The sequence below is a fragment of the Tamandua tetradactyla genome, chromosome 1 (genome assembly GCF_023851605.1).
Source record: "Tamandua tetradactyla isolate mTamTet1 chromosome 1, mTamTet1.pri, whole genome shotgun sequence".
Taxonomy (NCBI): domain Eukaryota; kingdom Metazoa; phylum Chordata; class Mammalia; order Pilosa; family Myrmecophagidae; genus Tamandua; species Tamandua tetradactyla.
This window is the reverse complement of record NC_135327.1, coordinates 32644279-32669502: the sequence shown is the minus strand read 5'-3', so window position 1 is coordinate 32669502 and position 25224 is coordinate 32644279. Positions and strand designations below refer to the sequence as shown.

General features: G+C 39.6%; 2 long non-coding RNA genes across 2 annotated transcripts in view; one reads left to right on the top strand and one right to left on the bottom strand.

The window, feature by feature from the left end:
• LOC143683992 (uncharacterized) overlaps positions 1-25224 on the top strand; it is a 42582-nt gene that overhangs the window by 5849 nt on the left and 11509 nt on the right. The window contains exon 2 of the long non-coding RNA XR_013175783.1: positions 11395-11470. This is a non-coding gene — a long non-coding RNA (uncharacterized LOC143683992). The remainder of the gene's footprint in view (positions 1-11394; positions 11471-25224) is intronic.
• LOC143683997 (uncharacterized) lies at positions 799-18347 on the bottom strand. Its single transcript, XR_013175784.1, has 3 exons — positions 18267-18347; positions 1176-1293; positions 799-858 (listed from the first exon to the last, which is right to left on the bottom strand). It is a non-coding gene; the product is annotated as an uncharacterized LOC143683997 (long non-coding RNA).

Below are 25224 nucleotides of genomic sequence, written 5' to 3'. Positions count from 1 at the left end.
GAGCAGAATTCTTTGAGGGCCTCAGTAGCTACCACTATAATTTTAAATACTTAAAAAAATCCATGTCAACTGGATATCAGAAATGAATTTTAAAAACCTCACCCTGCCCAGGGCTGCCAATAGCAAAGAGTCCCTCAGGGCCAAAGCAGTTTAGCCTACAGTGCTCCTGAGCTAAGAAAATCAGGTGTCTAAATCCATATCTTCACCTTCCCTAAAAATGAAAGGATACGTAGCCGATTTCTATTTTTGGTCAACCCACCAAAGTCGGCCAAATATGAGCTCCAGTTTTAATGTGATTTTTTTTTCAATAAATGTGCTTCTATTGTTATCAGATTTATATGAATATAGTAATATTAATAATGTTGGGAATCACTTAGAAGCCGATCTCTTCCAAAATAAATTTGGGGAAGAAAAATTCTAGTTTTTGTTGGAGATAATACATTAAAATTACTTCTGAAAGTGAAATGAGCCATGCTCTTTTAGAGTAGAAATGGAAGATGCAGGATAATTTGTGTTGGCATCATTCCTTTGTGAGCATTTGGTTAAGTGACTGCTTTCTTGGTTATTTTCATTATGAAGGAGGAATTGTAAGATTCACCTCCACCCCACCTCCATTTTGCACAAGGCTCTTTGTACGTAAGAAAAACTATTGGGAAGGGAACAGTTTATTTTTGGTGCTACTGAACTACTGACAACTTTGTCCCAGATGGGTTTCTACGTGAGGGTGACTGAGATCTTCAGATCCAGTTAGGGCTGTGGGAAGGGGAAAGTTTCAAACTCTTCAATTAGAAGGATGAAAAATTTCTTCTCTTGTATGTGGGGCAGCTTCAAACATAATCCAGACTCCTCGTTCATGGTCTGTGATGGTTTAAACAATTTTTTTACCTTCTTGCATTGTATCCCCCACCACCTTTATCAATTACTTACCTTTTATCACATTCCTTCAAGACCCTGTTCCTTGATACAATTAATTTGATTAATTAATTGGCAACAAATGTTTGTGAATATGAGTTTTATCAGCTTCTGTTCATATCTCACCCAGGCACACAGCAGGTACAGGGCAAAGGACTGAAATGCATGCACCCCACTGCCCACCATCTGTTCGACAAAGAAGGCATCCCTGTTTTAATCTAGGCTGCCCAACAGACCATTCAGGATGTAACACATCGTCTTACTTGTTTTGTAAATTTTGAAGCTGTTGCTGCTGCCATGTACATTCTATGCTTCTTGATTTCTCTGCTCCCACCTCTTGGTAAACATAAATGTTGAGCAAACCTGGAAGAATCATCCCATCTGGAAAGGAAAGGAATAGGTACTTTACTCAAATGAATGACTTTGGAAATTTCAGACCAATTCTAGATTTTTTTTCTTTGGCAAATGTCTAGATATCTATAATTGTAGAATCATTGTCACTTTCTTCCTTTCTTTCCCATTTTCTATAATTTTCTTTCTCTTCTTCTTTCTTTCCTCCTTTCCTTCTTCCTTACTATCCTTTCTTCTCCCTCCCCTTCTCTCCCCTTCCCTCTTCTCCTTTTCATTCCCCTCCCCTCACCTTCTTTTCCCTCTCCTAACCTCCTCCTCTCTCTCTTTTCTTATTCTTTCTCAAGAGTCACATCATTTATAAATCTGTAGCAGGGTCTTCCTGTGGGAAAAAGCACTGGGTTTAAAGAGTCAGAACATTTGGGATTTGAAACTCAAGGACCGCTGATTACCAAGTGACCTTGGACAAGCCATTTACTCTCTTAATGTCTTCCATGATTATCCTCAATGCTCAAAGTGGTCAAGTGTATTGCCACCAAGGGTGGCACAACTCATCAGTGATAGAATTAGACTTTGAACACAGACCTACTGGCTTAGACTCCATCCTCTTAATCACTATTCGCGAATGAAAATTAAATGGAGAAATGAATACTAAAGACCCGCCTCTCCACAAATATCACTTAAACCAAGTTAGAACTTCTAGATGCCTCTTCCACCATCCTGTGCTTCTGTGTTACCCTTCTCCACACTTGCTTTTGCCTGACCATTTTTATTCCTCCCTTGTAAATGCCTACTAGCCAAGTGTGAGTCTCTATTTCTGATCCATTGTCCTCAGGAAATGAATATAAAGGAAGCTCATGATACTCTAAAACCAGCCCTCTACTTCCTCTTTAATCTCTTTTATCTAATGGTTTTCTATATACAATTTCACTTGAAGAAAGTCAGCTGCTGCTTGTAAATTGCCCTTCTCCCCCATCCCAGCATACACCTAAGACATATTTGAAAGTCACAATCTTTGGCCAAGTCTTACATGTTATGCAATAGGAATCTGAGATCTTAGAGTTAACTAAGAAAAGAGAGTATGATTTGAAAACTAGGAGGTACATGCCCTTAATATAGCTAGAGAGCCTGAACCTGGATCAGGAATTGATGTTATTTGGGGTATGCAGGCAGAAGCAGTCTGAGTAAATTGTCTTATCTGTCTGGACCAAGATTCCAGATGGCAGGATATGATAATGGAACATGTCACTTACATCAGAGAGACGTCAATATTTGCTATTTGGGAAGAGTTGTTCCTCTCCATTTCTATCAGTGCTCTCACCCTATATATTTAAAAATATGTATTTAAATTACTGGAAGATTGGCTGCATTCTGGAAAGTAATAAAAAACTCAGAGCCATGCTAGAATAGTAATAATTACAACTTGATTATTACTCCAGGATTACCATGTTGCACTGTCATCACTATTCAATTCCCCTGCCTATTTTGGCACTGGGCCACTGCTTAAGTCAACTGAGTTCTCTTATAAACTCACAAGACAAAGTTCACACATTTTCAGTAAATACTTGTTCTTTCTTTGGCAAGCTTAGCCCTATTCTAAGATTCTTACTTATCATGTTGTTTTTAAATAAATCAGATTTTAACCTCTCACATAATAAGAAGTCTTTGGATAGGTGGTTGCTGATATTGGCTCAGTGACTCAAGGAAATCTGGAGTGGTGCTCAGAATATCTGAGATGGTCTTGCCCTTCCCTGTCTTGAATTTCCGATGGTGTCTGCAGCTCCAGACAGGACATCCTCATTCAATGCAGGAGATGGCGGAAAGTGGCTCTTCTTACTTATTGGTGTAAACCTACACTTTTCTATACCATAGTAGAAATATTTTATACCCCTCTGTTTCAGTTGACAGATTTTATTATAAGCATAGGTATCCCTTGGTGTCATGGTCAGGTTCATGTGTCAACTTGGCCAAGCTGTGGTACCTGTTTGTCTGGTTGGACAAGTGCTGGCCTGCCTGCTGCAATGAGGACATTTCATATAATTAATTCATGATCACTCAGCTGCATCCACAGCTGATTCCATTTGTAATCAGCCAAAGGGGAGTGTCTTCTGCAATGAGTGATGTTTAATCTGATCACGGGAAGCCTTTTAAGGAGGATTCAGAAGAGATAGATTCTATTCCTGCTTCGGCTGACAAGCCTCTCCTGTGGAGTTCATCCAGAACTTCCACTGGAGTTGTCGGCTTCGCAGCCTGCCCTGCAGATTTTGGACTCTGTGTTCCCACAGTCATAAGAGATACTTTTATAAATTTTATATTTGCGAGTGTTCCCTGTTGATTCTGTTTCTCTAGAGAACCCTAACTAATACACTTGGTGTAGCAAAGGTAAATTTTACACATTGATGGACATTTTGTAAACTATTTTTGTCCCAGATATCACTGGGGAACCACTTGCTTGTATTGTGGTAGTATTTCTTATTGCCCTGAAAGTGGAGTGATATATGTGACTTACTCCAAGAAATAAGATGACAAAACCAGCCAACCAAATTAGAGACAAGGGAAGGCCAGGAAAGCCTGAGGTTGCCTCCTAAGTTTGAAAGTCCTGATGAACTGGCCCCTGGCTTCTGCTCTGAGCTCAACTCTTTCCATCCTACATGTAGCTCAATGCTATATTGTCACAGTGGCTGCTTCGAATTCCGCAGACACCCAAAGCTCATCCCCAACATACAGTTCTTCTACCAACCATTTTAATTGCTTAAAATGGACTTCCCCAGACTGTAATATGGTTGGTGCTCCTTTATTCTGTCTCATCTCAAATGTCACCTCCTTTTGGAAGCCCTTTGTGATGGCACCATCTATATATTCCTACTCCTAATTAGCTCTCAATCACATTTCTCTGGTTTGTTTCTTCATAGCATGTCTCACTATCTGAACTTGTCTTGCTTATTTGCTTTTTATCTCTGTCACTCCTACTAGAATCTAAGGTCTGTGATTTCAGGGACAGCATCTCTGTTCACTGTTGTACCTCTAGCATGTAGATGAGCACCTATACCTGGTTGAATGCAGGAGAAAATGAACCAATGATTGGTTTTAGGTGACTTCAAGGAAGATAGGTGACTTATTGAAGAGCAATCAATTTTTTTCATGAAAACATATATGAAACATATATAATACCCACAGGCCATAGCAATGTAACAAAGGTCTTAGGTTAGCTCTGGTCTATGTGTGCCAGTTAAGACATGCATAATATGATCTCCTTTATAATGTAGATAAAATGAGCCCGTTATTTTGGAGCCCTTGATGCAGCCATTTGAGCTGTTCTTGGCAGGTATTTTATGCATTCATGAATTAGGACACAATGACAAAGTGATCTATGTATAAAGAAAAAGAAGAAAAAGAAAAAAACATAACACCAACCTCACCTCCAGTGCTTTTCAATGTATTGTCTTCCAAGGGAACCCTCAGTTCTTACTACTTGCCAAACAGGAGCTAGAGTTAAAGGGATGTAGAAAGAGAAGACTCAAAAGAAGTGCTAGAAAAAAAAGACTAGAATGGAGTGGCCTGATTACAGCACTGCAAGAACATGCTTGGCCAATTTTCACTTTGAAAATTCAAATAAAATGGCAAGTCATTTCATCCAGAGTATTTTTTTTTTGATAGAGGATATCTTTCCAGTCATGGAGACTTTAAGCATTTTCTATAAGCCAAATGAGCGCCCAACAGCTTGTTACCTAAGCAGTTGTTCATTTATAAGTTCCTGTCCATGAAGAGTCTTGTCCATGTTCTCTGTACCTCTACCAACATGCCAGAAGCAAAGCTACTTGTGCCCTGTGTTGGAGAGAGAGCAAATATCACTAACTATCTTGGCAAGCATGGGCTATTGTCTATAAATCCAGGAGTTTATTAGAATTTGGTGGTTTTCTACTTTAAAATGATCAAGCCACAGGTGAGTGGCCTTGCTGGTATCCCTATGTAATAAAAATAAAATGAAACAAACAAAAAAGCACTATGTACCTTGATTTCTTTTTTCCATCTCTACTCAGTCAACTTTTACCCGGGAGTACTTTACAACAAAAGAGTGTCAAAACAAAGGCATTAGTAGCATGTAACAAAAATTGGAGCTAAAAAATATAAGCTGTTAGTTTATATTAAAGGAAAAAAATAAAAAGGAAAAATAAAAATAAATAAAATAAAAAAAGAGGAAAGTGAAACAAAACATAAACCAAGTCTAATGTCCTTTTTAGTTCTAGAGCAGAGATTTCTAAAGGCAAGAGTGTTTCTTAGACCATCCAGTAGAAATGAGGAGGTCAAGATAAATGTTGTTTCTCTTGTCTCCATAAAGAAAAGAATAAAAATTGCTCAGGGGACAGGAAGCAACAACAGAAGAGTTACTTGAATGTGGTAGCCAGAAAGTTCTGATTGAAATCAGGTAATGTTTGTATTGCCAGGATAGGAATCCACAAATAGTAGAGGCAAACGGCAGGTGAGAACAGGTATCTTCACAAATCCTCAAAAACACTTGTGGTTACTCAGATTTGAACTTTAAAAGCTTAAAAAACATAGTGCCAAGAATGTAACTTTCAAATACCTCCATAAAATGTTTATAGTCTAGGAAAAACAAAGGAAGAAATTACTAGTTTACCAACCACAGATTCTTCTCGTAATTTGGTGATGTACACAAAATGATTTTTGTATGTTCTTGTTCCCTTAAAAGAAAAAAGAATAAAATAAAATCTCCCAAGTGCTTGTGGAAAAATAGTAGCGAAGGAATGAGACAGAGGAGAATAAACCATTTCATTTTCTCAGCCACCTGGCCCCAGTTCCCATTTTTTTTCTCAATAAAAACTCCAGTCAGGTTACATTTTGATGCCTGTCACTCCACATTTATCAGGTGACAAGACTGTTCTAAACTGATACTTTAGCTCTGGATATGTAGCTTGAAGAATGCACCAGAATTGGATAATTCTTCCTGTTTATTTTGGAATCAGCGCTCGGAACCTCATCTCGTATTGCCCCATTCCTGTATGCATCATTCTGTTTGCATTATTTCATCTGGCGAAGTCAATATAAGAATTAATAATACCTTTTCAATCTACAAATAAAAGTATGCCACTTTAAATTTTTGGCAGTGAGCTGGCATTTTGTCATTTAATCATTTCACATCATTACACTGCAATATGGAATGTAATGACATGACACTCGTAAATGACAAACACTTGGTCTCTCCTGTATGGGAAGAAATAATGTAATAGGAAGCAAATTATATCCTTAAAGGTTGCCAGAGTTTCACTCCCACAATTTGGGATTAAGATACTAAGCAGACACAAGGTGAAGAAAAGGAGAATTTCTCCTACAGATGTCCTGGGTAAGGCACAAAGTATGTGGATTGTCTCCATCCCAAAGTGAATGACATGTAAATGGGCTTTCTGTAGCAGGGGCCCATGCAAAGAGTTGAGCACAGAACTCTTTCTTGTTTTGGGGGCATGGATGAGATGGGGTAAGGAAAGAAATCATGGTTGAAATTACCATTTTCTTTTTTACAGTTCTGCTATTATTTGCTAAAAATAATAAGCCCTGCTTATAGCTCATTCAGATTTCACTTCACTTGCTAAATGACTAATGGAAGTTTTGTAAAATGTCATCTCCTAGTTAATTCACCCTTTCTTTTGGGAAAGTTCTTCCCTCACAAGGAAGGAAACCAGGTCTCTTTTCTCTGGAGTGCCTTAAAGGCATCTCAAGTTCACCATGCCCAATACAAAACTCATAGTTTTCTAGCACAGTTCTTCCCTAATGGGCATTGTCTGGACAAAGAACAGCACAAATGATCTCGTTGCATAAGCTAGAAACCCAAGAAGTATCCTAGACAATTTCCTTCTCCTGATCACTCATCACCACCACCACCACCATTCCATCCAGGTATTAATTATAAGCAGCATTGTAAATACTGTTCAGTAAGGGCCTCAACCCACCTGTAAAAAACTGGTCTTCCCCAGTTGGGGCCTTCTGGTCAGATCCCTCACCAAGCCCTGTTAGTTCGCCTAAATAGCACTCATTCTCCTACCTCTCTCCTTCTTTACTGGGCCATCGTACTCTTCCTCGCTCACCTGGACAACCACACCAGTGTATTCTGCTCTAGTATATTCCATCCAACCCCATTAATTCTTCATACTGCAACTAGAGGTCTCCATAAGATGCATACCTGATCTTTCCCTCTGCTGTTTATAGCCCATCAGCATGTGTTTCCTGATGGGAAGAAGAACAACTGGCTTCCTAGGAAGGACATAAACCTATGAGCTTTAGGAATCTAGACTCTATTCACATGTTCTCACCCAGTGATCTCTGTGTTCTTGGCTTCCTCCCTTTTTATATTTTTCCCAGTTTCTCTCCCCCATCTATTCTCTCCCTCCACCAAGCTTATATAACTGCTGATCTGTCTGAAATCCTCTTTCTTAACTTCACCTGGTTTACTCATATTCATTGTTCAGATCTTAGTTCAAGGATCCTTTCCAATGGGATGTGGTATGGGTCATGTTCTTTGGTCATCACTCTCTTGGATGCTCAGTGCATGTAATCTCAGTTTGTAGCGACATGTTCATTGATGTAGTTATTCAGTTAATATTGTCTTCCTAATAGACTAAAAATTTCTTGATGTCAGGGCCCATCATTGTGATTCTTTTTGCTCCTTGTAGTGTTTTTCAGTTTTAACAGAGAACCTGGCACATAGCAGTCACTCATTCATTTGGTCAACAAATATGAAATACCTATTAAAGTAATAATCATCAGAAGGACCAATTCCAATGCTTTACCTGGACCATTTGGACTCCCCCCTTACCCCTGCCGTTCCTGTAGTGTTGTTCTTTGGTTGGGAAGCATGATTTGCAGAATAATCCTAAACAGAAAATAATTTCCGTCATGTAGAAATGTTCATGGTACTTTCCCCATCATGCCATTAAAGAAAGTTTTTAGTTCTATCTCCTTCAAATTTTGTTATTAACAACTTCACACCACAGACAAAGGAACTCTAAATATGCACGGGTATATTGGCTCTTTGGATGAATGTGTATGTGTGGGGGTAAGGGAGGTGGAATAAGTAATGAATATTTCTGAACCTTAAAAGTATAAGGCAGTTCTCAAAGCAGTTTAGTTAGTGAAAATCTTCACCATGCCCTTATCATGTACATTAAAGTGGTAAATTTAGGGCAATAGTCTCAAGAAGGAGCAATTTTGACCCCAGGGTACATTTGGCAATGTCTGAAAACACTTTTGATTATCCCAATTTTGGAGAGGAGGGTGGCAGTGTACTGCTGGCATCTAGTGGGTAGAGGCCAAGGATACTGCTAAACATCCTACTATGCCCAGGGCATCTCCCCACCACAGGGAATTATCTACTTCAAAATGTCAGGAGTGCCAAGGTTGAAAAACCCTGGTTTAGGGATTTCAGAAATCTTTTGACTCACTTTTAGAGGCCAGCAGAGCCTGTTTTGGAGGAAAGTTTGAGTGGGAAGATCACGTGAGAACATTGCCCTAAATTACCACTTTAATGTACATGGTAAGGGCATGGTGAAGATTTTCACTAACTAGACTGCTTTGAGGAGAATGACATTTTCTGTCAGTGTAGACTTGTTTCTTCTAATCTTCAGTATTAATAAGCCTGTGAAAAGGCAGGAACTATAGGACAGAGACATGAGAATAAGGCTGGAGGGCAGAAGAGTGCTTTGTAAATATTAACGCAGCTGTGGAGACCACAAGGATCTTTGAGTTATGACCTGATAAGAGTTTTGAGAGCTTGCCAACTCCACGTTCAAGAAAAACACAGAAAAATTGAGCTGATGATATCCTTGATGCAATTTCCCTTTAAGCACAGCCTCATAAATACCAACTATAAAGTCCAACTGAACTTATTGGAAATTTCCCAAAAACCTTGGAAAATAGACAAGTGCAGGTGGTAAGATATTTACTGAAATGAACTGTCTGTGAATGAAAAATATGTGAGCAAAATAGATATTTTATCTGTCATTTTAGTCACAAAAAGAGATCCATTAAGTTCCTCCATTTCATTCTGCTTCTGTTCGGTGAAAGCCCTTTAAACTAGATCTTCATTTTCCTTTTAAAAAATCAGTATGGAAAATAGGGGACTTGGCACCCCCCAAAGAAAAAAAGTAATTTTTTGAAAGCCTTGGAAGCGTTTTCTGAAAATACCAAAACATCTCTCTTTATGGATGCTCAATCCTCTAAGCAGACTGAAAACAAGAGGGAAATTGCTGGTTAGATGGAGCTTTAAGGTCTTTCTGACACATTCCAGGCAAGTTGAGTTGGTCACTGCAAATCCGTTTTCTTAATAAGAAAGAAAATCCTGTAGTGCATCAAATAATAACCTATGAATAGTTACTGGCCAACCTTTATCTGCAAAGTATTCACCCTAAGCTAAAAGAAGACAGAAAAGATGAGTAAATCATATCTTTGACCTCAAAAATTTACTCATTTTTGTAAATGCATTTACACTTATAAACTATAATACCATTAATTCAATTTTCTATCTCAGTGCAGTTAAGTTATCTTTTTCTGTAAGAAATGAATGTGTTTAAGAAATATATACACACAACTTTTGAAGGAAAATAATTAAAGGCTTCCCACCAAAATTTCTGTGGACTTGCACTGGCAATTTGGGGGTAGGTGCACTGCTGAGTGGCCAAGCAAATATGTGAGACTTTATTCATTAGGTGATAGATGCCAGTTTCCCTGAGATTGGCATCCACTTCCCAGCTGCTGCATGACTCGGGAGTGCACCACATTCAGCCATCCATAAATACGAGTTCCTCTAATGAGGGGGCATTGTTCTTAAGGCTTGGAATAGGCTGGAGCTGGATCATATCAGCTTACAAGGGCTAATTTTGTGCATCCTTTCTGACTCTGCATCTTTGGCATTATGTTGGTAGCTTGAAATCAGCCATGATGGGAGTAATTTGCACCAGAGAGAGTGGCATTTACCAATCAGGTTTTCTTTTTCCTTTCTGGAGAGCTGGTTGTTAAACATTGACCAATACATTACTGGGTACACATGAAACTAAACAAAGCCCTGCCCTTATGAAGCTTATATCTCAGAGAGAGAATACAGATAAACAACACGTTATAAAAGAACAGTAAGTACAGAGTGTGTGAATAAAAATAGAGCAGGGTAAGAGGTTAGAGAACAGCAGGTGGGGAGACTTCTATATGTGGGTGGAGAGGCACTCGCAGAGGAAGTGGCATTTAAACCAAGAGGTGAGAAAATATGGTCCTTGACTTTGAATATTAAAGCTTTGTTCTTTTACCTTCCTCACTTTTTTCCCTCATGGTCTCAACAAAGGCATCCAAGAGGTAATATCCTGAGTTATTTGATGTTTGAGCCTCATTGTAACTTTCTATTACGATCCATGGTCACTTCTTGACTGTCCAACTGTATTGGTCCAAGGGGGCTTCTCTCCAGATGCGGGGATAGCATGCCTTAACTCCCTGTGGCTTGCTGCTTGTGGTAGTTAGATTTAGTTGTCAACTTGGCCAGGTGAAGGCACCTAGTTTTGTTGCTGCAGACATGAGCCAATGGTACGTGAACCTCATCTGTTGCTGATTACATCTGCAGTCGGCTAAGAGGCATGCCTGTTGCAATGAATGACGTTTAACTTAATTGGCTGGTGCTTAAATGAGAGAGCACAATGTAGCACAGCCAAAGCAGCTTGCTCAGCATACCTCATCTCAGCACTCACAGCTCAACCCAGGCCTTTGGAGATGCAGAAAGGAATCTCCCTGGGGGAAGTTGTTGGAACCCAGAGGCCTGGAGAGAAGGCCAGCAGAGATCACCCTGAGCCTTCCCATTTAAGAAAGAACCTCAGATGAAAGTTAGCTGCCTTTCCTCTGAAGAACTAACAAAATAAATCCCCTTGTATTAAAAGCCAATCCGTTTCTGGTATGTTGCATTCTGGCAGCTAGCAAACTAGAACACTGCTGAAGACGTGCTTCTGTCTAAAATAAAGAGGCAAAATCACCAAGACAGACATTGAGGCTGGTGTGAAAAGCACACACAAGTTTAAAATAAGCTTGCCATAAATTCACTTGACCATTACCATAATCTGTTTCTCATTTCTAAATATTGTTGACCAGACTCTTGAAAGAAAATCTTTGCCATGTTATCAGCACATCAAAATACAAGATACATAGCAGCTCCCTAATCTACCAGGTAAGTCACTCTAACAAATAAGACTAAGAGGTTGATTTGGCATGTTCTTATTCCCATTGATATTATGTTGGCCCTGGTGATCACCAGTTTTATTTATAGTTACACAACATCATTGCCTATTTGTTCTAAAGTATAAATGAGGATGACAGGCTAATTAGTATATAGTTTTAGAGTTACACTGTCCAATGTGGTAGCCAGTAGTACCATGACAGCATTTAAATTGAAATTACGTAAAATAAAAAATGTACTTTCTTCAATTACACTGGCCACATTTCAAGAGCTCAGTATTGGACCATGCAGATATAGGCCATTTCCATCTTTGCAGAAAGCTCTATTGGACAGTACTGTTCTAGAGTACAACTTTCTTTTCCCTTAAAAAAAAAAATCTGGGTGGTTTAATCAATTCTAACTCCTTGTATCTTCTCCTTTCCCCAAAATTTCCCAAATGACATAAACAGTAGGGAGGCAGCATTGCAGAGAGGTTATGATCATGGGCTTTGAGATCAACCAGACCTGAGTTCAAGCTCTGGCTCTGCCAAATGTTATACAGTCAACCCTAGTCATATTTCATTACCCATCTGAGCTCCATTGTGCTCATCTCCAAGAAAGAGATAATAACAGCACCTGCCACCCAAGGTGGTTGTAAGGATCAAGTGAGATATTACACATAAAACATTCAGCAGCATCTGTCACAGTCAAGAGCTCAATAATATATTGCCACTTTTGCTGTTGTTGGTCATTTTAATTCACCAGTATAGCCACAGCAAGAATGCTCACCCAATAGTCCATGTTGTCCTCTGCCTTCCCTGATTACTTTGCAGTAGGGTGGGTAATATGACTTAGTGCCCTTGTTAGGGATGCAACATGTGTCACTTTTGGACCAATGCAATTCAGGGCCCCTGTGAAATTCCCCACCTCTCACATTCCCTTTGGTGGAAATGGTAAAGCCCACAGGCTAAGCTGGCATTGTCATAGTGATAAACCAGATTGGACCTCTGAATGGAAGCTAGGAGGATAGCTGTCCTGGAGAGCTGCCCAAACTTCAGAGGACTTTGCATGTACGAGAAATGAACTTCATGGACTAAGTCATCAAAATTTGGAGATTGTCACTGTGCTGGTTTGAAAGGATTTATGTATTTGAGAAAAACCATGTTTTAATCCTGATTTAATCTTGTGGGAGCAAGGTTTCTTTTAAACCTTATACAGTACTATATGTTGGAAACTTGATTAGGTTATTGCTGCAGTGACTCATACCCAACTGTGGGTATTAGCTCTTTTTTTTTTTTTTTTTGCATGGGCAGGCACCAGGAATTGAACCCAGGTCTCTGGCATGGCAGGCGAGAACTCTGCCACTGAGCCACCATTGCCCGCCCTGTGGGTGTTAACTTTTGAATAGAGGGAGATGTGACTCCACCCATTCCAAATGAGTCTTGATTAGTTTGATAGAATCCCTTAAAGAAGCAAGCATTTTTGAAAGAGCCATGAAGCAGAGAGTCCATGCCACCAGAGACCTTTGGAGATGAAGAAGGAATACATCCCTGGGAGGGCTTTATGAAACAAGAAGCCTGGAGAGAAAGCTAGCAGACATCACCATGTTTACCATGTTCACCATTGCCTTTCTAGTTGAGAGAGAGAGACTGAACTTCATTGGCCTTTCTTGAGTGAAAGTAACCTCTTCTTGGTGCGTTTATTTGGACGTTTTTATAGGCTTGCTTTAATTGGGATATTTTCATGGCCTTAGAACTATAAACTAGCAACTTATTAAATTCTCCATTTTAAAAACCATTCTATTTCTGGTATATTGCATTCCAGCAGCTAGCAAACGGAAGCCATCATTTATGTACACTTGGATAGACTGAACTCATTTGAGGTGCTTAGGTTGTCTCTGACCATCTCTTCATCCATCTAGACTTTCTCAGTTAAGCCTGCTGTGGGTGGATAATATTTTATTATATTAACTGATGTGCTTTTGAAACCTAGACTCTTTTTCTCCTCATCCAACCTAGACTGAGGTCATCATTCCTCAGAGAAGAATTAGAGTAGTAGAAATGCAGAGAAAAAGATTTTTGAGTCTTAAAATCCTGAAATTTTGATTATTCAAAACCTCAATGAAAGAGGGCATTATGTTTTTCATCAATAATTTAAAAGGAAAAATGGATGGAGAGTCAGGTTGCAATGGGGAGGAAGAGAAGCCCATTGCTTAGGCCCCTGGGGAGAGGTTTGGGTTCCAGTTCTGCTACCTAGAATCCTAGTGATCAATTATATAAGCTCTCTGAGATTCAGTTTCCTCAGCGAAAAAACAGAGGATGAGAACATCTCAGAAAATTCTAAAGGATTTAGGAAATGCCACTGTAGTTCAGCCATAGTTGATAGAACTTTCTGCAATGGTGGAAATGTTGTAAATCTTTATGATACAATATTGTAGCTACTAGCCCCATGTACTTATCAACCACTTAAAATGTGGCTTGAGCAACTCACTGAATTTTTTGTTTTAGTTCATTTCAATTTAATGTAAATGTACACATGTGGCTTGTGACTACTATCTGGAGTGTGCAGGTCTTGATCAAACTCTCCTATCCCGATGTCTTTGCCCTACATGTCTCAGAACTTAGACACGTAACTAGGAACCATGAGTTGACTAAGATTGTTTCTTCCAGCCAGCAGCATAAAGTCTTGATATGAAAATTATTTTGTTATTGAAAAATAGCATTTCTTTCATATCTGGTTTGTGAATCCTCTACTGCCTTAAGATAAGGATCCATTTCCTTCTAAGAGTGACCAGAAGCCTGCAGAATTTACACTGCTGGCTTTATTCCTTAATAATAGGCCTCAGACTGGTAACTTTTACAGCAGCCAGGAAATCAGTTTGGAAAGCTGTGCAATTGAAATTTAAGGAGGGGGGGTCTCCTGCTGAACACACGTGGTCCCCATTAGCCCCTGAACATGGGAGTGTAGCCATTTGCTCAGGCCCCACCCAGGTGCCCAGTAGAGCTCCAGCTCTTTAATTGTTCCCCTCCTCTTTCTGCATTTTAATCTTCCTGAGATTGGCTTGCTCCTTAGCCATATCTGAGGCAGAGAGTAATTGCCCATTATGAGTCATTGTTACAGGAAAAGGAAAAAGATGAAGCGGCAAAGAGGGAGAACAAGAGATGCACTTGTGTTTGTGTTTCTGAATTCTCCACATTTTGATTAAAATACTTCATGAGATGGGAGTGAAAATGTTGCCTCTATTAACTGTCATCACTAAGTGTGTCTCGTAAGGAGGCACATTGGAGCAGGCGGGATAATGGCCTCCTCCTTCCCAGGCCTGAAATTCCCTCTGACCCTTGCCTTCACACACCCTTCCTCTTTCATTAGTAACAGACTTTCTAAGGCCCCTGCTCTTCCCGGGAACCTTCTCCCAGCAAAGGAGGTGAGCAATAGCAGCTCATCACCTCTTGCAATCCACCAACCACCCCACCCTGTTTGTATTTGTGGTAGATAATACCAATTAATTCCCTTATCCACCAAATACATCAGGTCCTTATATTTATCTCTATCCATGCTCTTTGAAGGCTCAAAGAGAGGAGTATATTCATAAACTTCCCTGTATGGCAACCCATTAGATAAGTGGATTGCATCATTTCACCCACTCCAAATTCCTGACGGATCATGTCCATTTGAATGATAAACTGTAATTTTTTTTAAGTCCCACTCCCAAATATAACCTCCAGCTGAATAAAGAAGGCTGTTGTAAACCTGGTTTTCATAAAAGCACTATAACAAGTAAAGATGGAGCAAGGGTATGGGGAGGCTTTGTGTTATATATAATTTCCCTGTGCTAACTCTCCTTACATTTTTGTACCACCAAAGAAAGTAAACTAGGCTAATTTTAACATATGTAAATTATCCCTTAATAAAGCTGTTGTAAGGGAGGAAAGGAGGGAAGAAGAGAGGAAGGCAGAAAGGAAGAGAGGAAGAAAGCAAATGAGTAGAGCAGCAGTGTCATGTGCATAACCTTTACCACTTCAAATTTATAAAAACTGAAAACTATGTATAACTTGAGTTTTTTTAGTAGCAGTAGAAAGTTATTTGTAATGGGCTTTATGACTGATTGTGATAAGGCAGAATATCTTAGAAAATAAAGATTGATAGCTGCTTTCTGGATTAAAAGGTCTTGAGCTCTTTAACTTTTTTGTTCCTCTTCCACCCCCCTGAGTCGAGCAGAATCCATGGTACAACAAACCTGCTCAGTTAATGTTTATTGAACTAATGTGAATTCAACTAAGTTGACACTATGCATTGAAAACTCTGTGAGTTATGACTCAGCTCTGAGTTTCAAGGCACAAGAGTACCCTTCCCATTTTAAAGATAAGGAAACTAAGGGTCAGAGAGATTAAGTCACTTGCCCAACCATTAAAAGATTGTATTTGGTAGAGTTGGGATTGAATGCAGCACTAATTTTCCCCAACTCTTTATATTCCCATTGTGCCTTGTAAGCATTTCTGAAGCTTTCTGTTCCCTTATGCCAATACCGGTATTTGAGTATTCAGAAAAGGGAAAAGATTGTAAGAAAAGTTATGATAAACTGTTTACCTCCTTTGGGAAGAAGGTCTTTTTGACACCTATTTTCATTAAAATGTATGTAACTGAAGGCTGCTTCCCTCTTTATTAACTGTTAGCCCACCAAAATGAGTATATTGACCTCATAAACTGCTTAACTTTAACTGAGTTACTTGCTCTTTTATTTCCAAGATTACTCACCATTTCGATGCACTAAATATCCTAAACAAAAATAAGCAGGCAAATGAAGAAAATAAAATGAGTTAAAGATCTGTGAAACCAGCTAATTTTATCACTATTTGTGGTAATTAAATGATTGACATATCACTGCTGCGAAACTTTTGAATATTATGACTCTTTATCCCCTCTTCCCCATAGTGTAAATAGCTTTATTAAAGTGGGAGATGATTATGAAATCAAAACATGCTTTTTATTAAAAAAAAAAATACAGAAATGTATGGAGTGGAAAAATAGCATCTTTATCCATAAATTTCCCTCCCTATCACATCTGGAAAAAAAACTGTAAGAAACTCATATATATCCTCTAGGCTTTTTATTAATGTGTACTGCATGTATATGAGAATAGCATTTTAATAAACCTACTCTTTTATGTAAAATATATCCTACACAGATTAAATATACCTCCTATACATATATATATATATATATGTGTGTGTGTGTGTGTGTATATATGTATGTGTGTTGTGTGTGGGGGGGTGTGTATGTATACATTGAGTGAGTCTTAAAATGAGGCACATTAGAGTAGGTGTACAGACAAATATATCCCCAATTGATGAGTATATTGGCTTTCCAAATCAATTTTTCTATATTAAAATCTTGCTGCAATATTACTCTTGTACATACATCTTTTTATAGTGGTTTGATCATTCCCTTAGGAAGAATTCCTGGGACTAGAATTGCAAGGTTGCATTTTATTATTTGATATTTAAAAATAAATATCTACCTTTATGTAGCACATTAGGGAGAAACCATGAACCTTGGCTTGAAACATGCAATCCTAATGTTAATTAATACTCTGTAAGAACTAGTCTTCCCAACCAGAGATAATATATGGAGAATCAGAGCCCAGTGCCTGGTATACAGGATGCACTAAAATGTTAGTTGTAAATACAGATAAGTGATTGTCAGAATGCAATGTGACTCCTTGTTCTCATTACTGCAAATTGACTTTGGGAGAGGTCTCACTCAGACAGCTTGGCTCAGTGGAAGCACTGAGATAAACTGGATCCCATCGATCACAGCACTACCTCTGCCCAAGAACGGCTGCTGTCTCTCTATACCCACCTTTGCCCCTAAACAGACATGTTCATCCAGCCCAGGCACAGTTTACCTTTGGTGCCAGGACAGCAACAGTAATGGGCAGAGGCTCCGGGTGAAGAGCCTTGCATTGTACATCTGCGCATGTGGGAGTGGTCTGGAAACTTGGCATACATTTGCCTTGATTTCCCCAACATTCATTCAGCAAATGCACCAAATGGGACACTTATGAAGTCAGGGCATCTCACACATGCCAGAAATCCAAGACCATTTGTAAAGTGTATTCTGTTCTGTTATTCCAGATCCAAGGAGAATACAGACAATTCTTATCCCAGGCAAAAGACAGAGAAGTTTGTCTCCATGAATACTTTGTCTCTTGTTTTACTTTCTGTTATGGAACGGATCTTGTCCCCCCACAAACACATGTTCAAGTCCTAACCCCTGGTCTACTGGATGTGAACCCATTTGTAAATAGGATCACTGGAGATATTATTGCTTAAAGTGAAGTCAAACTGAATCAAGGTGGGCCTTAGTCCAATAGGACTGTAGTTCTTATAAAGAGGAAATTCAGACTCAGGCAGAGAAAACAGATGAGGAAAAAGAAGGCCATGTGTGAGAAGCAGAGATTGAGTTATGCCAGCAAGCCACCACCAAAACGCTAAAGATTTCAGGCAAAGCACGAACTTGCCAACCTCTTGATCTGGAATCGCCAAGCTCTAAAACTGTGAGGAAATAAATTTCTGTTGTTTAAGCCAGCTAGTTTGTAATATATATTATAGTAACACTGGCAAACCAAGACACTTTCCATCTTTTCTTATCATAGCACCTGCGGCCCAGATTCTAGAGCTTTTTCCTTCATAGATCCAGTCACCACAGTCCTGTGTTCCATCCCAATGGTGTCCTAATAGGTACCACATTAATCTGAAAAATTAACTGAAGAGTCAGTCTTAGTAGCAGACAAAATTGATGGGTTTACCCTTCCTAGATGAAGGATACTTGCTTCTAGGTCCTTAAAGGAGGAAATACCAGGCTCTGTGGTGGGGCTGGTAGAGGAGTGATATTTAGAAAAGAAGTACATATTTTTGGTATCCCAAAATATGTGACATCTATATGATGTCACAATCTCTTCCTGTGACTGATGGGTCTGGAGCGAGCAGTTCTGCAGGTTCTGGGGTAATTTAAATGTAGACAAAAAAGTCCTTGATTTGAAGGTGCTTGCTAATATTCCAGTCCTCCCCTGTATAATTTTAGATTTTTTATCCCCAAACTTTCCTGGAACGAAGCTGTGCAATAACATTTAACGGCAAACTCAGAATGGAATTTCAGAGGCAGAAATGATAATCTTGATCATTGACATAACCTAGAACCATTCCTTGACTTTCCCTGCATTCCCAAGTATGGAGAGGGAAGCCAGGGTGCCACTGCCATCCCTGCCCTATTTTTGCTGGGTGGCTTTAGGCAATATTCAAATTTCTTTGAGTCTTATCCTTGTCCTTGTACTTCCTTATCCTTATACTTGTTATATCGGCATGGCTGTTGGATGTGTTGCTTATTTATTAAGTAGATAAACATATTTCCTCTGTTTTAGAGATGAGAATAGAGACCCAGAGAAGTGAAATGCCTAGCCCCAGATCCTTCAGTTAATAAGGTTATTTTGAAACTTACACTGAGATGATGGTGGACTCCTAGTACAGCCCCTCTTGATGTGATGTTACTTCCATTACTTACTTACCTATTTATTCATTCATTTCATACATGGTTTGGGGAGGCCCTTGTACCAGGCACTAGTGCAGAGGCCACTCTTACTTTTGAAATTTCCAGGAAGTTCCTGTTTTCTTGTTTTAGCTCTGGTGGGAAACAGAATTAGGAAAGATGCCTTCTCCCAAGAGAATGCATGAGCTTGTCTTACCTGGCTCAGGATTTCACTTCCAGCTATGTCCCCAAGAGAGTTCATGCAGTGCCCTCCCATCAGTCTTACAGAATTGCAACTTTAAGCAGAGCTGACACTACAGAAACAATAATTGGCATGATATTCGCAAGGAGCAAAAGACGGTCATTTCCTGAGGCACCAAAAAAGTATAACCCAGTTCTGAAGTTCTAAAAAATGATGGCTGGAATGGCCCTGAAGTCTGCAACATAACACGAATGCAGCCCCATTGCTCTCCTTTTGATAGCTATAATCCTCCACATGAAAGCAAGCATAACTCCTAACTATTATTTTAGATGACATCTCCCTTTTAACTTTAAGCAGTGTTCTTTAAACATTTCTAAACTTTCCCAATTCCTTCCCAATACTATGCTATGAATTTGCTTGTCACTGAAAGCTGTACACAAAGAGAGACACATACAGCAAGCACAAAGATATCAGGAAGTGGTTTTCCTAGCAACAGTAATCATCTGAAAGATCCCAGAACATCCTCTCTATTCATACAGCATTTCGTGTTTTGAATAGTGCTGACAGGTGAAGTGGATTCATAGTATTTAATACAAAAAAAATATTGCTGGGGATTGGTACTGCACAAAAGCTTAAATATCCATACTATTCACAAGCAGCTGAATTCACTGTTTTTATATCTATCTAGATTATTTCATGAGGCACAATTGCAAAAGCAAATACTCCTGCTCATCGAATGACTAATCCGGAGTGTATTATGGAAAGCCTGATTCCCAAGACCTCATTCAGGCAACTGGGACACAACTCTAAATCAAATGCAGTTCTCTCTATGTAAGACAGCTTTGCGGATAGCTTTGAATGATAAGAAGACATCCTCCCTGCTAGGTCCCTCACCAGATGAGTCCAGTTTAAAATAAAAATGAGTTGATACTGTTGACAAAATCAACCACCCCCAAGGAACTCTTATCTGGCTGTTGCCTTAACTCTATCAGAAACACTCCCATATCACTCCTACAGTCCTCTCACAGGCAATAGCTAAAGCAAAATTTTCCCTGAAGATCAAACAAAAAAATATCAAACAACTAACAAACCAAAACTTAAGTTCTATCAGAGAGAGAGAGAGCTGGAGAGAAATAGAGAGAGAAAGAAAGTGGGGGAAGAATAAAGAAGGAGGAGAAAGGAGAACATCCCAGCTTCAATGAGAGATTTCAGGAGAGTGTGAATTACCTATATTCACAAGATTCTAGTGTGTGTAATATGGAGTTTAGTCCAGTAAAGAGAGAAAGCGTTTCAGCCATATAAACTTGCCATTCATGTGAACATCACCAGGGTGTTATTACCACCAATATTTTTTATAACAAACACCATATACTGTGAACCTCCTACGTGTACAGTGCTGGGCACCGGATGAGGAGAGTCTCCCTCTAAGGAGATGGGACAAGAAGAGAAAGTGCCAAGTGACAAAGATGTCTTTATACACTAACTGTCAATCTTCACCAACAAATGACAGCCTATGTGTCAGTATGGGGGACTGGGCAACTTTAATACAGAGTGGTTAAATGTATGCTTTAGAATGACCTAGATTTGAGTTCTAATTGTATGATTGAGAGCAAGTCTATAAAATATGGCAAGGTCATGCTTATCTTACAAAGCTGTTGGACAGATTGATTATGACAATGTCCTTAAAAGACAAAAAGTACTTACAGGGTACCTATAATTCAGACAGTACTAATCAGAAATGTGCAACTTAAAACTACAATAAGCTACCATCTTACATCTCTTAAACTGACAAAATTAAAAAGTCTGACAATATTAAATGTTGTTAGGGTTGGGCAATAGTAGCTTTCTTGCCTACTGCTAGGAAGTGTATGAATGTTTTGCAAAAGCATGTTGAGGAGAATTTGCCTGCATCTGAGATAGTTGAAGATGCACATATTTCATGACTCAGAAATTCCACTCTAGGGTAAATTCATCAGAGAAGTTTTCACAAATGTACCCAAGGAGACCCATACAAAATGAGCATGCTCTGTTTGTACCACTGAGAAACTAGAAAAACCTAAATGCTTATTTTCAGGGAAATGGATGAACAAATAGTGTCATATGGCAATTAAAATGAATGAATAAGATTTGTATTTACCTCAGTGGCTAAATCTCCAAAACATAAAGTTGAGCTTTGAAAATAAGTTGGGCAGATTAGTATGAGCAATGTGATGCCACTTATAAAATGTTTAATGTGGACAAAATAAAATTATATTTCACGTATAGTACATCCAAAACTGATTTTTGGATTTTTTACTGATTTTTTAAAAAATGTACTACTCACGGGCAGTGCAATGGTAGCTCAGTGGCAGAGTTCTTGCCTGCCATGCTGGAGACCTGGATTCAATTCCTGGCACCTGCACTTGCAAAAAAAAAAAAAAAAAGTGCTACTCTATAAGCAGACTTGGAGCTAAAATATTAGGGAATATGGGTTGAGTCTATAAATTTGATAACATTGGGAACACACAAGATGATTGGGGTAGTGCATGGACAATGTTAATTTAATTGACGTTAGAAAATTTTTTTTAAATGTGTGACTTCTGTGAAATAAATAAGGAAGTTGTTTTAGAGAGAAAATATTAAGTAAAATATAATACAGGTAATACTCAGATATAATAAGAATTGAGCCAAGAGTTCCTTTAAATTGGGAAATACTTCATCTATTAACAACTCTTAGTCCAAAGCAAATCCTTTAATTCCATGTGTATTCTGAGGTAGTTCCCTCTTCCTCCCACCTGTCCCTCCAACAAAGGTACTTGTCAAACAAATCCATGGGCAAAATGGATCCATTGTCCATTGTCCACCCTTTTGACAACTCCAATTGAGACAAGAGGAGCAGGGGGTTAAGGGCTCTACCTGACATTTCTGACCCAAGGCGCTCAGGCTAATAGCCTCTGGGGGGCACTGAATCCTTACTCTCTTTTGCTGTTTGGAATAAGTGCAAGTAGGAATGCTGCCTTTTGGATTCTTTGAAAAATTATTCACATCCAAGGAACATGTGTTCCTAATTTCTTGGGATTGAAAAAAGAAGGCAAATTTTAGAATTATGAAATGGAAATCATTGTCACTGCTCCTGAAGTTTGCTTCATATCTGACCCATGAATTGCCTCAATACTGGCCCAGGAACCGACTATGTAGGGACTGATGGGGATGGGTAGGCAAAGGGAATGGGTAAGAGAGCATCCTAGGATCTCAAGTGACATGAGAAAAACAGCAGAGATGGCACCTCTGTGGAAAGGAAGGAAAGAATGAAATCCAATTTTTAAAAAAACCTGTTACCCATGCAACCATGACCAGCCCCTGGATCCCCTCCCTGCCCCCTGTAGGTGGTTGCCTGTGCATCCAGACTGCAGGTGCTCACCCTCCTGCCTGGGCCACACACCTTCATCCCATACAGTCATGCAACCTGGCCCCACCTTGCTCCCCCTGACTTCTGCGCACATGTACATCAACTTCTGGTCCCCATCAGATCTGCGCGTGCGTGCACCCCCATCTCACCCCCAAGCTCTGGGCAAGCACTGACCTGCGCGTTGGGCCACCCCCACCCCCAGCCCGGGCTCGGCCTGCATGTAGCCATATCTTCCCGTCTGGGGGCCCATGCACCAACCTCTTGCTCCCTGCACTGCACAAGTATATACCCTTGCCCCATCTCCTGGCACAAGCACCCTGCTCTCACCCCTGGCAGGTGCTCCTGTGCATATCTGTGCTACATAGTCCTGGCCCTGTGAAAGGGTGCACCCTTGCCCCAACGCCCCCAACCCCGCACCCGTGGACCGTGGCAGGGCAACACCCACCCGATATAACCCACCCCTGACCCATGTCCCACAACCCCCACAACCAGTGCCCCACCCCTACACACTCTTGCATATGCCTCCTAGGCCCCCTGGACCCTTCCCCCTACACAAGGACACACAGCACCCTGCCCTCCCTGTGCCCCGATCTCTGTACCCTGTACCCCACACCCTGATGTCCATAACCCTCATGCTCCACATGCCTACCCATATCCTGCTTGTGCACCAGCCCCCATGCATCCGCATCTGTCTCCTGCCACAACTTAACTCTATGTCTCCCATGCCACACACTGCTCTGCATTCCAAGGCCCACCTGAGCTGCCCCCTGCACCCCACTGCTCCTGCACCACACCTGCACAACCCAGCGCCCAACAGACCATGCTCACAGGTACCAACTTAGTGTTCCGACCTGAGCCTATGCCCGTGTCAGGCTCAGTTCAGATCAGCCTATACCTCCAACCCATCACTGCACACTATTGTGCCCTGCCCCATGCCCTACAACCTGCTCCACAACCATCCAGCAAATACAAAGTGTTAGACTGCTGAAGGAAGTCAACTTCCAAAGTAACCCTATCAAGATGTCTACATGCCTCAAAGGGAACAGAAGATCATCTAGATCCAGACAGATAAAGCCCAGCCTAATGACCAAATTAAAACACTAGAGGAGACATAGACTTTGGAACAACTAATCCAAGATGTTCTTATAACTCTACTAAATAAAATAAATGGGATGGCTAATGTCATAAAGGAGATCAAGAAGACACTAGAAGAGCATAAAGAGGCATTTGAATGAATAAATAGAAAAACAGTAGATATCACAGAGACTAAAGATGCCATAGATCAAATAAAAATATACTTGAGACACACAACAGCAGATTTGAAAAGGCAAAAGAAAGAATAAGTGAACTAGAGAACAAGACAATTTCAAAGGCACAAAAGAGCAAATGGCAACAAAGATGGAAAATTTTGAACTGGATTTTAGGGAAATGATGAACAAAACAAAGCATAGAAATATAAAAATTATTGGCATCCCAGGAGGAGAATAGAATAGTAAAGGGTTAGGAAGATTAGTTCAGGATACAATGGGGGGAAACTTCCCAACCCTTATAAAGGATATCAATATGAAAATCAAAGAAGCCCAATGAACTCAAATAGAATAAATCCAAATATGCCTTCCCAAAGGCACATACTCATCAGCCTGTCAAATGTTGAAGAGAAGCAGAAAATCCTGAAAGTGGCAAGAGAAAAACAACCTACTACATACTACAAACCACATAAAACTGAGTTTTAACTACTCAACTGGCACTATGGAGGCGAGAAGGCACTGGTATGAAACATTTAAGGTGTTGAAAGAGATAGACTTCCAGCCAAGAATTCTGTGCCCAGCCAAACTGTCCTTTAAAACTGAGAGAGAGATTAAAATTTTCACAGATAAACAAATCCTGAGAGAATTTGTCAGCAAAAGACCAGCCCTACAAGAAATATTAAAGGGAGTTCTGCTGGCTGAAAAAAAAGACAGGAGTGGGAGATTAAGAGGAGGGCACAGAATTGAAAAGCACCAGTACCAGTAAGGATAATTTAAAGGATAAAAAGGGAAAGAGGCAAAGGAATATATAGATCTGACAAATAAAATCCAAAGGATAAGATAGTGGATTCAAGAAATGTCTTTACAGTAATAACTTTGAATGTTAATGGACTAAACTTTGCCAATTAAAAGATATAAATTGGCAGAATGGATTAAGAAATATCATCCAACTATATGTTCTTTACAAGAGACTCATCTTAGACACAAGGATACAAATTGATTGAAAGTGAACGGTTGGAAAAAGATGTTCCATGCAAGCTGTAACCAAAAGAAAGTAGGAATAGGTATGCTAATATCAGACAAAATAGACTTTAAATATAAAGACATCATAAAAGACAAAGAAGGACACTATAGATTAATAAAAGGGACAATTCACCAAAAGGAAATAACAATCATAAATTTTTATGCTCCAATCAAAAAGTTCCAAAGTACATGAAATAAACATTGGCAAACCTGAAGGGAACAATAGATATTTCAACAATAGTAGTAGGAGGCTTCAATACACAGCTCTCCCTTATAGATAGAAAAACCAGACAGAAGATCAACAAGAAAATGGAGAACTTAAACAATTTGATAAATGAATTAGACCTAACAAACACATATAAATCATTATACCCCCTAACAC